The sequence below is a fragment of the Apus apus genome, chromosome 2 (assembly GCF_020740795.1).
Source record: "Apus apus isolate bApuApu2 chromosome 2, bApuApu2.pri.cur, whole genome shotgun sequence".
Classification (NCBI taxonomy): domain Eukaryota; kingdom Metazoa; phylum Chordata; class Aves; order Apodiformes; family Apodidae; genus Apus; species Apus apus.
In genome coordinates this window covers 90,005,780-90,019,847 of record NC_067283.1, presented here as the reverse complement: position 1 = coordinate 90,019,847, position 14,068 = coordinate 90,005,780, and the positions used below count along the sequence as shown (strand labels likewise).

The 14,068-nt window shown below is 41.6% G+C and overlaps 1 protein-coding gene across 22 annotated transcripts in view; it reads right to left on the bottom strand.

Annotated features, from left to right (window-relative positions):
• LOC127381903 (poly(rC)-binding protein 3-like) overlaps positions 1–14,068 on the bottom strand; it is a 504,833-nt gene that overhangs the window by 144,639 nt on the left and 346,126 nt on the right. The window contains exon 1 of one of the 22 annotated variants that reach the window (XM_051612864.1): positions 7,741–7,968. The exons of the other annotated variants lie outside the window; for them this stretch is intronic. The gene's annotated coding sequence lies outside the window, so the exon portion shown is untranslated. Of the gene's footprint in view, positions 1–7,740; positions 7,969–14,068 lie in introns of those variants that run through there. 22 annotated transcript variants of the gene reach the window in all.

Sequence of the window (14,068 nt, the reverse complement as noted above, 5' to 3'; positions counted from 1 at the left end):
TAAAAGGTCACAGTGCTGTGAGATTTCCTTTTAGACAATGAACAAGATTAGAAGTGAGTAGGTCCAGCGAGCAGATTACCCTAAAATGAAACCCAGGGTTGACAAGGCAAAGCCCAGGGTCCCAGTCGTGTGTCAACAATCTTGTTTCAGAAAGTCTGGGGTCAAGAAGTGGCTACCAACAAAACTAGCATGTGTATACATACACACACATACATATATATATATATGTGTATATATATATAAAATGCACCACAAGTGATGTTGATCAACCAAGAAAACAAACAAAACCCTCTAAAAGTTTACCAAATCTGAAGGTTAAGGCTTTGTCAGAAGTAAACTAGTATCAGAAAATATGGGAATATCAAGATAGATTGGCTAAATGACCATCACTTTGTCTTTTATCATCTTTTCATTGAAACTGAAAACCAAGAGAGCAGGAAGGGTGTTTTGGAGAAATCAAAAAGCATCATTCAACCACATTAAAGTATGCACACGTAACTGCAAGGAGGTTTTATCACCCACTGGCTGTAAAGCACCACTCACATACCACCCATCAGCTGACACCCAGTAACTGGTCATGGATGTGATCCTGCTCAGGGGCAACACAAAGCAGAAGAGGAGAGCTACCACTACATGCGGTCATAACAGCCTGAGTAGCTGCAGAAGGAAATTATTTGTATTCCTAGTGTTCCAGCTAATGCATTCTGCTCCACAGCTAGTACCAGGATCAGGACCAGGTATCCCTGAAGTTACTATGCCACAGGTGAAGATCACAGTCTTCTTAAAGAACGTTTTTTTTAAGACATGGGTGAAAGTACTCACAACCACTAGGTGGCTACCAATGACAGGCTGAATACTGTGACATCACATATTAAGTTATGACCATATACGCTGATAGATTGATATTCAAGGTCCCAGAGTTATATAGGCAATTATGGTTCCGATAAGCAAATGGGAGGCCAACAACACTACTGGTTGGAAGTTTAGGAGTCATGTCCAGCATCGAATGGTCACAACAAACACCCCCCAAGTGTATATACAATTCTGACAGCATTGGAGGCTGTTTGGGGAGTTGCTGTAGGTAGTCAAGGGAAAAGACATATTCAGGAGGCTCCACCACCACGGCCCACACTGAAGGCTTTTGTCACAGATCTATCATTCCTGCATGAACAACCAAAACCTTCAAAATTTTAGCAGTATTTTACAACACAGGGTCAGATTCAGAGTATCTTATCTGACGCTACAAACACTGAAGGGACATAAGACTTTGTTACAAGCGAGACTTTTAAGAGTCCTTAAAATTTTTATTCAGCCTCCCATACCCCAGTCCACAGAAAGCATCATGGCTGTGCACAGCACTTAACTGACAGCAAAAGTCTTTCTGTTACCTGCCAGGCATCTGTACTTGTACAATGTGAATGCTGACGGAAGGAAGAGGGAAAAGGAAATGAGGCACATGCCTCAGTGTCTACCCAGAGCCCTTGCTTTTCCTGGAGAAACTGAACAGCATAACTTCTGATGTTCCCTACTACTTGATCAAAACACAGTGATTGAAATATCTCTGAACTGAAAGGAGTTGAGACTGCAAACCTGATTCTCATCACTACGAATGAAAACTCTAAACTCGCGTATCAGAACAACAGCTAGAAAATACACAAGATGTTCTTACCTACTTGCACGAACAAAACTTTTTAGTTGACTCTTATAACATGCATTAATAAAAAAGGCAAGCAGTCTTTTTGATCACTTTGACCATATGTAAGCAAATCACCACCAGATCTAGACAGCTCAGGGACTTCCAGTATTTAGTGCAATACTCTAGAGTAATTATTGAGTGGATTTACAACATATAGAAAGGTCTCATCTCTCTCAAATGTTTTTACAGCTTTTTCATTTAAAATCTCTGCTCTCGTTTTACAGAACGTTAAATGTTACAAAACAGCCAGCAAAATTTCCATGAGCTCTTCTGGCTAGATGCTGGCAGGCAGCCACAATCATGCTAATGAGATCCTTAAGGTACACACACAGTTTTGTTAATTGAATGAAATCACAAAAAAAGCCATTTTATGGTCTTCAAAGCCCAGATTCTGTCTTTCTATTAGTTTAAATCACGTTCAAATGCTGAATAGATGCTTTACTGCCCACTGATGAGAAAAATACAAGCCAACAGGGGTAAGGGCAATAGGCCATCATAAATACAGGACAAAATGGTGTGGAGAAGTATTCTTTTTTTGGGGGAAACATACCCTCCTCCTTTCACTTTTCTGCAGAGTGCTCTGCACCTAGGATGGTATTTTGCTTCCCTTGCTGCCATCGGGAGAAGAACACTCAGATTTCATTTTATAAAATCCTCAGATTAGTGCTAATGTCTTATCTGTATTCCCTTACCAACAAATGCATACTTATTTGATTTGTCTGTATGCAACTGCCCAGAATTCTGCTGTTTGCCCGAGACTGCAGTTCTGACACAGCCAGCCCCATTTTCTAAAACTTGGCAATACCTTCATAAGGCCTCACTTTTAAGCATCACAGTCAAGTGCTTTTGTTTGGTTTTGTTGGGGTTTTTATTATTATTTCAGTGAAACTATTCCTTGTTTCTTTTTACAGACATGTCCCCAGCTAGTTTATAATTATAGGCAGAAGTTACTCAGTGAACATGCTGTGACTCTAACAGAAATAAAGCAGTAGAAAACATGGCAGAGAACTGTTTGTTTTTTAACTTAAAAAAAATAATAATGCTATTAGAAAAGGTCTTAAACAGTTTGTGACGTCAAAAAGAAACAAACAAACAAAAAATTACATATTCAGGTTTTTGTCTGAACAATTTGTAGAAGTTCTCATGTGACACTGCAATAAATCCTACTAAGAAATGCTGTCGCATCCTTCTTACACACTTGTTTTAAGCCATAGACTGAGCAACTAGATTATGCTGAGAACAGGTATCTGGACTTTTGTTACGCACTTTATGAACCTACTGCTTATTTATTCCATGCTGTTACAGTCAAATCCTGCCACCGATACCCACATCCTTCTCAGAAGGAAAGTCTGTTGAGGTCACTGGGCTGAGTCTTGACAATCTTAATCATTACTCAATGAATCCCAACAGTGTCTAGCTACAACATCAAGCATGAACCTCTGAGGGAACGGGTGGAATAACAAAGTTCATCAGACTCTAAATTATCATTACAACTTTGGAAAAAAAAAAAAGGTCTGATTTGAGCAGGAGTCTGGTCTGCAGAGGAACAGAATTTTAAAAACGAAATAAATAAAAATGCATACTTTAATGTTCTTAGAAAAAGATCCATTCATGTTAGTGCGTGCTTTTTTTTTTTTTTAAAGTATAGATAATAACCCTTTATATCTAAAAGAACAATCAACTTTCTACACTAACTGTGTTTTGTCTCTGTGCTGAGGGTTTCAGGGCTCAGAACGCAAGTCAAGATGCTGAACAGCATGTGTGTACACAACATGACAGACTTTGGCAGGGGACACAACAAAGGCTTCAGAATAGGGGTGAGCACAGCAAAGGGCCACCCGTGTGCATCAGGGATGATGGGGCTGTCTGCTAGAAATCTGGCATACTGCTCAATGGGATTTTGTCGACCCAAAATGGATTTCTGTGCCTCGTTGATTAATGTTAACATACGACTGCACTTGCTGAATATTTTCATGGCTTTATAACCTCTTTATATGACATATTATCATCTCCCTCTTCCCTCCCTCTAGCTGATGGACACTACATGCCATAAAAACATACACCCTTAAGACTAGATGGATGTCCATTACAAAGATTTTCTACTTGATTTTAATCCAAAAAAGCTGCCATTGGCCTGGTATTTTTTAATTAAAACCTCCTTCACTCAGTTCTTTTTTGTTTGGTACAGCATCTATCAATCAGGAGGAGTCACCACAGGATGCACACAGTGGCAGGAGGCCATTTCATCCCCTCCCCCAACACCAGACACTGAGTTTTTTTTCCTATCCCTTCCCCCCACAACTTCATTAACTAAATGCACTGAATAAACCTTAACATCCCAGCTAAATCCTATTGGCCCTGGATTTGCTACTTAATGCTAAAACCCAAGCGACCCATTTTTCTCCTGTTGATACTCCTATTGCTGATGGCAGCCAGCCGAGAAAAATACCCAACCTTAAAATATTTTAACTTAAGGAACAAGACCCAGAGAATTCATCACTCACGCTGCTGCTGCTCATGAACTTTACGTAAGCTCTACTTCACGTGTCTAAGCTTCTCATGCTTTTGTGCTTCATAGGCAACACAGTGAGTCTGTTGCTTAGCAAATGAATGCAACCAAGTGCATGTGTTATTAAAAGTGCAAAAAGGTCTCTTTTTAAAAGAAAAATTACCTTGCAAAGTCTATGGAAAAAATGTTTTTGTACATTCTACAATTTCCAGTCATGGTGTTGTTATAAGCATCAGAAGATGGAGATCTCACTAACTGAAAATCTTTGGAAGAGTAACAAGAGTAAACAGATTAGTGCTACAGATCCATTGAGTTCCAACCCTTATGTTTTGCTTTAAACTGTAATTGTTTGTCTTCTGTTTTTAAATACACAACAGAAAAGGCTAAAGATTATTTACCACTCCTCTGCCCCATGGCTGCTAGCCCTCCCATTGCACCCCAGTTGTAACTACTGCACCTAATCTCACCTCGGCTCAGCTACCCAATACTTTCCTCCTTGGTCCCTGAAGATGAGGAGGAATCCTGATGGTAACTTCCCAGTCTTGACTCTTTATTCCCAAAGCTGCCAAACTGGGCTATTAATCCAGGGGCAAAGTCTCCCTATGGAAGTATTAAGAGCTTTAGTTTCTGACTGCTCCTGGGGCAACCAGCTTGCTTTTCCTCCTTGCTCCATCACAACTCTGACCCCCCTGCTTCCCACAAAACATCAATGCCATGACCACCATGTGGCCTGCCTCAGCATCTGCCACTCCAAAACTCTTCCCTTCTGCAAACAACTCTGCCACCCTTCTGCTGCAGCTGTGTCCCCCATTATCTTTGCAAGCTTCTGCATAACTTCCTGCAGCAGTGCACTACTCTCGCCCTATCGCAGGGTCCCTCTGCAGCAGCCTCTGCCCAGCGTGCTTGGCTCCAGCCTCCCAGCCCTCCAGAGTAGGAGGGCCAGCTCACCCCGTGCTCACCCGTGTTCTGTTCTGCTTCCCCCAGCATGAAGCACCATGAGGGGTGTGTAGCACTGTGCCTCAGCTAGAACAGCCTCCTGCCCTTTGATGGCTCCATGGCAAGCAGCTTCCCATGCAGAAAACTCAGTGCTCCCCTCATGGCTTGCAGAAGGCACTCACCACATCTGCAGTAATCTGTTGGAGAAGGCTATTCCAGCTTGCTCTTGGGTATCCAACCAACACAGCAGTCTTTAGATCTGACTTATATTTTTAATACCACATTTCACTTCACATTAATATCAGACCTGAGTGCCCTACAATACCGAGGCTGATTTCTGAGACTGGCCGCATCCTGAAACGCCCATCCCATGCACACCCAGCCCTTTGCCTGGCAAATTCTTGTGACATTCAGAGCCTGCAGAGGCTGAAAACAAGGAGCCTGGGCAACTGGTAGAAATTAAGTTATCCTGAACAAAAGTTGTATTTATGAACAACCTAAAAGCAAATCTAATCCAACACTGAAGATATGCAGCACAGGTTACACATTAAGATTGTTAGTACGATGTCTGTTATGAGAAGGCTTTCAAATCAAAGCTCTTTCTAACTGCCTGTGCACTCACATCAATGTATTTTATTACCAATACCACTAATGGAGTGTTCATCATGTTTCTAGCTTCTCTGCAGGAACAAGAAAAATATATTGAGCCACACAAGAATAAGATGAATATATCCATGTCACTGTGCGTTATTATGCTGCACACACTCTACAGATGTGTTTAAATACGGTCCTTGAAGGAAGTCACGGCAACTCATTTCAATATTACAGAAATATTCAGACCAGCATAAATTGGAGATAGAGAGTGACAAGGAACGGAAGCAGTAAAACAAACACTTTAATCTTGAGGACTTACTATTGCAGCATGGACACAGATGAGAGAAGGGAAGGACACAAGATCTTTTGTGAGAAACCTGCCATTTCAGATCGTAAAGAAAGTATAAACAATTTTGTTCACCTGATTATAGATTAAGAAGTTATTGAGTAATGACCACACGATCAATCAAGTTTTTCCTTTTCTTGAATACAAGGAGTAGACTACTAGACAGATGAATAGATGATGATAGAAGTTTATGAGTAGACAAGCCTCGATTTTTTAGTTTATTTTTATGAACTCTTGCCTGATTTTAATATGGCCGATTCCTGGATTCCATTTTGAACCATCCTCAGTGATAGTTCATGAGCACTGTACCAAGGATCTTTGTAGGGATAAAAGGCGGACAAGTGGATTCCCAGCTGCTCAACTCCATTTTTACTATTCTAAAACCATATATCAAAGAAACAAGCAAGACCTACAGGTAGACTGGATTGTACACACATTTCCAACGGCTATTTTTGATACCTTTTTTAACATTTGAAGATAGATATGCAGAGCAACTTCCAGCTATGACTGTATTTTGCTGCCTATAATCTACAGAAGACCTGTCAAAATACAATGTTAACACGTGTTGTTTATTTTTCCAGTAATACTAGCAGGGTTATCAGAAACAGAAACGCAAGCTATACATGCAACACAACCACACTGCGTGTAATAAGACAACCTAGCAGACGTATCAAAGAGATTAACAGAGATTTTGGCACATAGTGCCCAAACTTCTTGCATCTTAAAAATAAAATGAAATATTATTATTAATAATAATAAAAATGAGGTACGAAGTCCAGTCTCTCTTTTTACTGGTATCATCAAGCTACCATCTATTTTCTAACTTTTATTCACGAAACACACACTTCGGCGTTTACTTTTCCCCCACTGAACACCACACAGAAGAACAATACAACTGTTTTCTTGGACTGTTTACATCAACTACTTAAAACTCAGAAAGCAACCAGAAACGTCACCAGCTAAACAAAAGGAAGCAACTTTCAGTGCTAATACCCCCAAAATACGGGGCAACATTCCAGCTCGGTTACTTTTGAGGGTAATGCTGGTTTTACTGCAGGTCTGAAACTTCTTAGCCTCTGCCTTTCTAATCCCCCCGCAGCCCCTGGTTTTCCTTGGCAAAGGCCAGATCCTGCCTCTCCCCATCCCACTTTAAACTTGCAAGAAACTCTTCTTAACCACGAGTGGCTGCAGGAAACGGGGGGGCAACACACACACACACCCCCAGCCTGCCTCTAGATGACATTATCCCATTTCAACCCCGGGCTACTCGCTCGGGAGGGGTCACTCCCCCCGGGGCAGCCCCCACTCTCCAGCCGACAGTCCCCGACACACGTTCTGGCGCAGCCCACTCGTGCGGGGGATCAAACGGCCCCATCGCCGCACAAACCACCGCCGACAGCAACTTGTTGGTTTCCATCTTTTAACGACTTCGCCCATCGCAGCCTGTCCCGGGCAGGCAGAGAGAAGCAAAAAATTAAAAACTCAGCCCTTAAAGCACCCGCAAAAGTAGCGGCTCCCGCAAGCCCCAAACAAGGCGACCCCCAGCCCCCCAAAACCCACCCCACGCAGGCAGCACCCATTCCTCGCCCGCGCTACAACTCCAGGAAGCAGGAGAAGGGGTCTCCCTCCCGCATCCCTGCGCGGGGCAGCGGTACCCACCTGCGGAGGGGCTCCCCCGGCCCGCCGGAGCTCCGCGCCGCGCCGCACCGCGCCGCTCCCTTCCTCCGCGGGTGCGCAGCCGGCCGCCTCCCTCCGCGCCGCCCGAGCGCGGGGCCGCAGCCTGCCGGGTCCCGCCCGAGCGCAGACAGATGGCCGGCAGCCCTCAGCCCTGCCACAGCAAAGCGAAACTGGGCTTTTTTCTTTTCTTTTCTTTTTTTTTTCTTCTTCTTCCCCCCCTTCTTTTTCCTCCTCTCCTGTTTTTTCCCCTTTCCTCCCTTCTCCCCGTTTTTCCTTCCCTGGCTTAGCCCCTGGCAGATAAGCCCGAATCAGCCAGAGTGCGCTCACGACACCCCCTCCACCAATCATTTCAATTAGTGCCACATGAGAGGAGCTTCTGCCCAAAATCTGCTTAAGAAAGGGCCAGAGGGCAGGGCAATCTCCTTTGCTCAACAATGACCAGAAGCTGCTATAAATATCCAAACAAAAGCACTGGCGAGGCCAGGAATGTCATATCCTAATGTGATAAAAATTGTAAAAAGCTGATGTATACCAGAAGTACAAAGGAGGCAAAATAATGTAAAAAAAAAAAGAGACAAAGACTAAAAGTACTCGCCACCTTCCTGCCCTCTCCCTCAATATGTAACCTTGCAATACGTTCTCAGAGTGGTGTGTTTCTGGGTGCCACGTTATGATGTTTTCGAGGTCCAAAATGGCTCTCTCTCAGCCCCTTTGTGACAGCTGCACGCTAATATTTATAGGTACCCAAGCCTGTGCACCTTATATAACCAAGCACAGTGACCAAGGCTGGTCAGAGGTAGCCTCCAGCCTCACAGATACATCACACAAAAACTATTAAGCAACAACTTCTCTAAATTAAAACATTCACAAGAGGTTCCCTACATGTCAACAAGTAAATCAATACATGAATAAAGTACAGATTCAGGTGAATTGGTATCAAAACTGGAGATTTAATCTAATATGACTTAGACAAATTTTTACATCAGCACATTCCAGCACTGACAGGAGAAATTCCAGGCTGAAGTTTCTAACTACCCACTGAGTTAGAGCAGAAAACTAAAAAAAATACCAAACAAAAAACCCAAAAAAACCCCAAAACACACTTGATCCATCAGAGTGCCTCCAGCAACAGTGCCTGGACCTAGACCTTGTGCACCACTTTACAAACCTCCAGTTCACACCATGCACATTGCTGGATGCTGTCTGCTCTGGCATGGGAAGTGCAGGGTGGAGTGGGAGAAGGGAGTGGTTTTGGTCCCATTTGGCTGTTAGTAAACTCCTGCAGTGCCTTTGAGATGGTGATTTCTAGTTTGTTGATGGCAGGATGACTACAGCTAGGTTCCTATGAGGAAAAGCTGATGGTCACTACAAAGGGAGGGCACTCAACTCCAACTCTCATGTCTCAATGTTTATGTACAAATTATGCAAAAGTAGTTAATCCTTTTGACTAACCTCATGCTGTTTTAGAACTGAGATAAAAGCCATGTGAATTTATCCCTGTGTTTCTTCTGTTTGGTTTGCACCAACCCAATAATAAACTTCTACTACAAATAATTGTTATTTTTTTCCATTTCATTCCCATGCCCTCCTCTGATCATACTTGTTTGTCCTTCTGCAGGGAACACTGCTTTTTCATACTAAACCCGTTCACATAGAGGCTTATCCTCAAAGCACCCTTACCCTCAAAGGATGTCCAGAGATGTCTTTTGCTGGTTTATTAATTCCCTGAACTTAAGCACGTGCTCTGCATATCAAAGAGTGTACTTCTACAAGATCATATGAAAAAAAAAACCAAACACATTTCAAACAGATAACATTTAAGTAAAGCTCATGCAAGACCCTAGTCCAAAAATCACATGCACAGAGCAAAACTGCCCGCAAGATTTCCAGACTTCCTAGTTTTTGCTGGGACAGAAATACTCTTTATTTCAACAAAGAGCTTCCAGTAGCCCAGAGTGCGCAGATGCAGAACAATAACACTGACATAAACAATACAGACTGAGCATTGTCAGGCCAAAGCTGGCGGCCCATGGGCTGACAGAGCCCTCCCCGAGGATGGGGGAGAGCAAAGCAGAGCACCCCGTTCAGGCACAGGCAGGGTGAAGGGCCAGGTAGCCCAGCAGAGCAGCCAGAGGTGTGCCAGGATGTCTGGCTGTATTTGCAAGGTATTGCAATAATGCAGCTAATAAACCCTGCTAGTTCCACTGGCTGCTCTTTACCTTGGATCCTGTTTTTATTTGAAGCAGGGCCAAGCTGGGTGTCCCCAGCAGCAGTACAGAAATGCTTCGCATTGCAAAGGAGTGGACAGGGCCTTCACTGAAGGAAAAAAAGAAGAAATAATCCTCAACTACAAAAACCCTTCCGGGTAAGCAATAAAAGATTTCTAGAATAATGAGCTTACCTGGGAAAAACATGACCTATGACTTAAATAACTGCATAGTTGTAACTGAGTAACAAGACAGCAAAAATAAGTCACTAATGGAGTGAAATGTAAGATTGTGTGCATGGTATAAAAATCTAGCCAGCCAGGCAGATGAATAAATTGCCAGAACTGAGCCTCTGCTGCCAGAAGTGAAAGAAAAATATCCTTTTCTCTGAATTTTGGATGGGTTTTGTATCTTTCACTTCCTGGATCAACTATCGTTACAGACTTCAGAGACAGGAGAAAAAAAAATGTTATAAACATAAACAATATTTCCTTTTCTTGCCAAGAGACCCTGCTTGATCTGATGTGTATTGACTTGGTCCTCATTTTGCATGCTGCTTTTCTACACCAGCTTTTTCAACCTACGAATAAAAATAGTGCAGGAATCTTGGAACCTCCCATAAGGATACTGAAAATGTAACATGAGGAAAAAAAAATAAATGTGTAAGCTTGAAAGTATTCAAAAAGCCTTTTGCTTTACAAATCAAAATGCTGTTATTTGATGATAAATCTAAGACACAGGTGACAGAAATTTCCATGAACAATGTCCCCTAATTAAAATGTATAAATAAAAGATTCTGTTTAGTTTGCAAACATTTTATCTTCTGTTTGCAATTTTGAACAGTTTATAAAATGTTCCACTAATAGATCAGGGCAAGACTTCTTGTTTTATATAAAAGTGTGACTGTTACCTGGAAGTACTTTAAGTTAACTCATGATGGAAATGTAAACCTGGATCAGATACATTGGGTCCTGGCATTTGACATCATTTTTTTGAGAAGTAAGCCTGTATATGGAAAACTATCCTCAAGCACTAGTTGAAGTTTTCCCTTAAACACTGTTTTGTTTGATAAGTGAAAATTGACATCACCAAATCATCTAGTATTGGTGCTCTTTCCTTTCACATGTCCCTGCTCCTGGAAAAAAAAAACAAACAATAATGGATTATACTATTTCTTTGTCTGAATAAAATGTTGCAGTTCCGGAGATAAAGTCGTATTCAGCTGAGCAATTAAATAGCTAAATAAATGAATCAGCAGAGCAGAAGTGACAGATTTAATTACTGCTTAGAGCTAGGACGGGAACTAATTATGGGGTTCATGAACCACATACCATTCTTCTCCTTAAGCATGTGCTTCGATTCTTCTGGATCAAACTCTGCAAATGCAGTAGCACCATGCACCAGATTATTTTAAAATAAAATAAAAAAAAAATAAAGAAAAGTAAAAGAAAAAAAGTAAAAGAAAAAAGCTATTAAAATTCTTTAAAGAAAGAATAGTCAGTTGTCTGTTTTAAAAGCCCAAGTTCAATTGGCGAGATAATGAGTAAAAGGAACTTTTTAAAAAAATAGCTAGGTACTAAAAATGTAGATCTCCAAAAAATGAAATTCACTGGATGTGAATGAACCAAAGACTGGAACAGAAAGCTGTGGTAATTGAGGAACAAAGTATGTAGCTATATCAAGTGGTTCAGAAAGTGTCTGTAGCTGGGAAGCCTGAGAAAGCTATTGATCCTAGCTCTCTTCTGCTTTGGTCTGTCCACCACAGCAAGGAAATAAAGTTTAAAAAGATGCTTTTGTGGCCACCAACTGCAAAACCATTATTGGTGGAAAAAATTCTTCTTCAGGTTCCGCTTTCTGTCCCTTTTCTCTGCTTTGCATGTACTTTATCATCCTAATTTTATTCTTGTTTGATAAGACAGTCAATGACAATTAGTTGAGCTTCACATTAAAATCATGAGCTCTTCCCCTCATTAGTGGGAGGGACAAAGAGGAAAAAAGACCCCACATATACTGCATTTGAATCACATTGTTCAATGAATTGCATAATATTAATGAGTTTACAGCTAATTTATACAGATGAAAAGAGATATGGAAGAGAAGAGAAGAGAAGAGAAGAGAAGAGAAGAGAAGAGAAGAGAAGAGAAGAGAAGAGAAGAGAAGAGAAGAGAAGAGAAGAGAAGAGAAGAGAAGAGAAGAGAAGAGAAGAGAAGACCACCAAGCTATATTAAAAAAAAAAATGATGAAAGGGTGGAAGAGAGGAGAAGTCTTTCATTCACACCCAGTGGTTTTATAAAATTAGAATCTCAATGTGTTGTGATGTTTGTTGTAGCATAATTTTAAAAAACAACACGTTTGCCTCTTTTCCTAAAAGTGCTGCAAATAAACAGATACATAATTCTGCACTGCTGAATTCGTACACCATCCTGAAAAACAATCAGACCTTCAACTCCACTGAATGAAAATTTTAAAAAGCAGAATGTGATGCAAACAATAAAACATCTTATGGCTGAAAAAGATCTAAATCCACCTCAGCTATAGCCATGTCCTTCTTCCACACCACCAGTAATTTTGTCATATTGTAAATAATTGTGCCCAAACCCAGAGATGCAGGCTAATCCCTGGGAAGGCTCACTAGACAATCACAATGCCATCACCATCCAAGATTACAACATCGGCTCTGCTTGGCTGAAATTCTGTTCTCTAAAGGCAGCCAAAACCAATGTCTATTGCATCAATAGAGTCTAAAATGAACTGTATCTTGAAAATCAGTGTCTGGGCTTCTTCTGTAACATGGGGGACTGTATCTGAGGGAACCAGGAGGACTGTACATCCAAGATAAGGTAAAACCAGGATTTTTAAAAAAATATTTTATTTCTTTTAGAAGGAATTATGGTATAGCTCTAAAAAAGCGACATCCATTGCCTGGAATTCCAGTGTAGTTAGATCAGAAGAAAATGGACTTTGTAGCTAGACACATAGCAAAGTAGTGAGGAGCTGATCTTCAAAAAAGGCACTATTTCTGAAACATTATGTGCAAGTTGCATTAGCACTCATTCCACACAAATTTTACATCATCCGTTATCCATGTTAATAAAGTGTGATGTCTGTAGAAAGTCACTAAGGTGATCATGGAGCTTGCAGAACACATGCACAACTGCTACCTCATAATAGAGATATTATGATTGTATAAATAACCACAGTGGAGCAGGAGGAGTTGTAAAGGATCCCATGGGCAGGGTCAGCAGACTGCTGAAGGAGGAAGGAAGAATATGCTCCTGGTGCACAACACTTCTGACCACAGGAGGCAAAATCAGCTGTATTTATCTGAAAGTCCCTGCCAGGCTGACTTGGAAATGACCATTTAACTATCCAAGGTGTCCCTCTCAAGTCAGGACATGATTGGCATTTGTATTTACACCCAAAAGCACATCCCCAGAGGTATACGGGGCATTTGGAAACAGAAGTCATGCAGAAGTGAGCTCACTGGCTGGGAGGAAGGCTGGCTCTGTGAATCCATCATCTTCTGCTCTCGCCACTAGGCAATGCAAAATAAATCCCTCACGGGATACTTGAATCAGGAGTCATGGTTAAGTATAGACCAGAAGCAAATTGATCATTGTTTTATTTATACCCTTTTGCTCTCAGTCTTGCACTTGGTTGTTTGCCCTTAAATGTTGCGTGACATAATTTTGCAGTGTTTCACCACCAAACCAACCTGGTGCAGTGGAGAACAAGATGAAACAGAGTAAAACCAACAGGTTCTCAGTAGAAAACAAAGACAAAGAATGATGCGCAGGGTGTCTTGAGACATGAGTGTCTCCTCCAGCAGGGTTGTAGAAGCACAGGGCTGGCAAGTATTTCCTTCCTATTTTCAGAGGTTCACTAGGGAATGGACAGGAAGGGAGGATTTTACTAGCAGGGAAAGGATTAGCCCTGACAGGCATGAACCAACTCCTGTCCTACAAGAAGCAGATAGCAAGCAATATTCTACAATTCTGGGTGAACCCTGTGTTTTCAATCAGGCTCAAACACTATATTTGGTTGTTACAGGGAAGGTAGAAGGTAATTTTTCACTGTCGTGGTGAATGCACCAGTTCATCAAA